Raw genomic sequence first — 3,606 nt, forward strand, 5'->3', positions numbered from 1 at the left:
AATTTTATATGTACATTAAATAAGGTTCTATGTGCATGAAATAAGGTTCTATGTGCATTAAGAAGTTCTTCAGTTGCATCAGTTGGTTATATTACGATACTAATTAGTGTTGGTTAAGGATGTTAATTTTATATGATCATGAAATAAGATTATATGTGCATGAAATAAGGTTCTATGTGCATTAAAAAGTTCTTCAATTGCATCAGTTGGTTATAATGTGATACTAATGATTATTGGTTAAGAATGTTAATTTTCTATGGCATGAAATAAGGTACTATGTGTATGAAATAAGGTTCTATGTAAATGAAATAAGGGAAATGACTGTGGAGGAGATTTAATGTATTTACCGGCCTTTTTATGTAATTACAACGCATTTTAGTGTATACATTACATATCTTACTAATATGTGAGAAACATTTCAGGGTACTTATGTTTGTTATTTCGTACTCGTATTTGTTTAACATATTTTAAAGGCTATTAGCTCAATGGTAGAGCAATGTGCAAATTTGTACAAAGGTATGGGTTCGAGTCCCATATAGCCTATTAAATCACAAATCCAATGATAGGAACGTGTCATGATGCAAGCAATACAATACAATTATTTAGGAGGCTATAATCATATTCGAAGAAAGGCGCGCAAACCTTGATCGGACTCAAGCGAGCAGCAACAATGGCAATGAGCTCGTCAAATAGCTTTGCAATTATCAGAAGTTCAATACAAGCATTTCAAAGACTAGCATATAAACCAAAACTATTACCATACATGCCATACTTAAATTAAATGGGATTACCAATTACACTATTTTTCATTCTTAAGAATAAAAGAAAGATTTGGTATTTCATGGCCAATATGGGAGTCGAACCCACATCTTGTGCATTGCACAATGCTCTCCCATTTGAGCTAATTGGCTTTCAAAATAAGTAACACGCCGAAGAAAGAAGAGCTTAAGCTTGAGTTAGAGGACTATTTCATCAGAAACACATGTATTTTACTCGAAAAGCAGCTAGCTCATAGCTACTGCCAAGGAAACGGAGCAGTGCGGATGAAAATTATGTCAAATCAACGGCATCAAGAAAGTGACAGCAAAATATTTTGGATTCTTATTTTACATATGAAGCAGGCAGGAAAGCCAAGATATTGCCTTCAGACTCCAAATAATAGTGATAGTTATATGGGGAAGGGTTTATGTGGTTAGACCATCCACAACCATGAGATGATTACAATTACACTAGCATAAGCCTGCCTTATTCCGCCTTGATTACTTTTCAACATTTTTTAAGTAGCTGCAAGAGAGTCGAGTTAATACAAAACCACTCTAATTGCAAATGAATGAAATGATTGAAAACCTTTCGAAATCACGACTTAAAACGACTCAAATGACCAGGGGAAGTTAAATTGTAAGAAGGGATAGAGCAAGTAATAAAAGGGACATAAGGCGTTGTTATGAAACTGTACACGATACTCCATGGTCATCGTTATTGTTCGTGATCAAACAAGCAGCAGCTTCAACCTGCAATCACAACCGACTCCCTTGCTTCTTCGCATCATCACCATCTTCATTCAATCACCATTAACAACCATAATCCATTTTTATCCTCCATCACCACCTCCATTTTCGAACACCACCATACATCACCAATCAGCGACATCAACAACCACGAGCAGCCTCGTTTCCTTCAACTACTTCAACACCAACAGCCGCAGCAGCAGCTCGTCACCATCCCTTCATCTCCTCCCTCTCCATTCACACCTGCCCCACGACTCAACCGAGCCCACAAAACTCCATCAACCCCAGGCCCGAGTCATAACAAGACAAAATCAAAGCGAACACCGACTTCAATTTCAGCTCAAAACCCGACTTCATAAGGACCATAACCTGTCCTGCTCCTCCAATCAGCCGGACATCAATTCAACCACCAATTCACTCGATCCCATTAAATGTCAAGTCACCAATTCGGCCACCATAATTTCATGCCTAATTCACGAAACCCTAATTTCACAGAAATGATAATCAATTTTGAAACTTTACCTCGAATTAACAGGATTCATTGATTGAATAATCATCGAAAAGTTAATTGTCGAAGAGTTTGTTCATCAGGTATGTCACGATCGAGGGAAGCGAAAGAATATCATATTCGAAGGGCTAGAGTGATGGTGGAAGGTTTTGATAGTCGAAGAGAGAGAAAGAACGGTGATAGAGAAAATAATTTTGTGAAAATGAAGCAGATCAGAAGGTTTAGAGGGGGTGTTGCGATGATTTGGACTTTTGGAGTATGGTTGAGTCAATCTCAGCCTTCCGTAGGATTATTTAGATCGGATGGCTGTAAGTGGTTCTCATGGTTCTCATTACACTAGTGGTTCTCACCGGATCTCGATCATATATATATATATATATATATATATATATATATATATATATATATATATATATATATATATATATATATATATATATATATATATATATATATATATATATATATATAGTAATAAGATCAAATGAGTCCTCCTCTTACATGTGAGTTCATAAGTCCCATTATGAGCCATTGGATCTTGGAAATGGAGGGCTAAGATGAGAACAAAAAAATTAAGGTTAATGCTCTAATTTTGCCATCTTCCTCTAATTTTCTCATTAACTACATTAATCCTCCTCATCTTTCATTCATCAACTCATTATCACATCTTCTTATTCTCTCTCTATATCTCACTTCTCCATATTCTCTCCAAAAAAACCAAGAAAAAAAAAACCAAAAAACCAAACAAATAAAAAACCCAAAAAATCCAAATAAATCATTTACTCATATTTTCCTCATTCACCATCCACCTACCACCACCCACCGGAAACCACCACAGTCACCAACCGTCGATGCCGCCACCACCACCACCACCGCCGTCGCCGCCCCGACGTCATTTTTTTATTTTTTATTTTTTTTTTTTTAAAAACAAAAACTTGATGTTTGGGTGTTCTTTTTATTTTATTTTGTTGTTTTTTTCTCCTTATATCGTCTTGTTATATAATATTGTTTCAAATTTGTGAGTTTTTTTTATTTTAATCTTAGATCTACTAAAATAGATCAATTTTCATTGACCCAGTTTTTTTTTTCATTTCCGTTTTTTTTTCCGATTTTGATGTTTTGGTCTTTTTTATTTTTCCGGTTATTGACATTCTTACAAATTATAGTTTGATTTTAGTACTAAATCTATTAGTTATGAAATCTCATTTTTTAATTTTTTCTTGTTGATAACACTTTGTTAATATCCGTCTTGTTATATATATTGTGTGATTTAGGGTCTATTAAAATTACTTTATCGGTTAAAATCACACTTTTTCGGTTAAAATTACACTTTTTACCGTTAAAATTACAATTTTTTCCGTTAAAATTACACTTTTTTTGGTTAAAATCACATTTTTTTTCCTGTTAAAAGTACACTTTTTTCCGTTAAAATTGCACTTTTTTCTGTTAAAATTACACTTTTTTTCAGTTTTAACGGAAAAAATGATGGTGCGCTAGGTTGCACGGACACTCCTCCTAATCGGTGTTTCCGTGTCGGACACGACACTCGTCGGACACACGTCGAAACGTGTCGGACACCTGTAAAGCTGT

The sequence above is a fragment of the Silene latifolia genome, chromosome 6 (assembly GCF_048544455.1).
Source record: "Silene latifolia isolate original U9 population chromosome 6, ASM4854445v1, whole genome shotgun sequence".
Taxonomy (NCBI): domain Eukaryota; kingdom Viridiplantae; phylum Streptophyta; class Magnoliopsida; order Caryophyllales; family Caryophyllaceae; genus Silene; species Silene latifolia.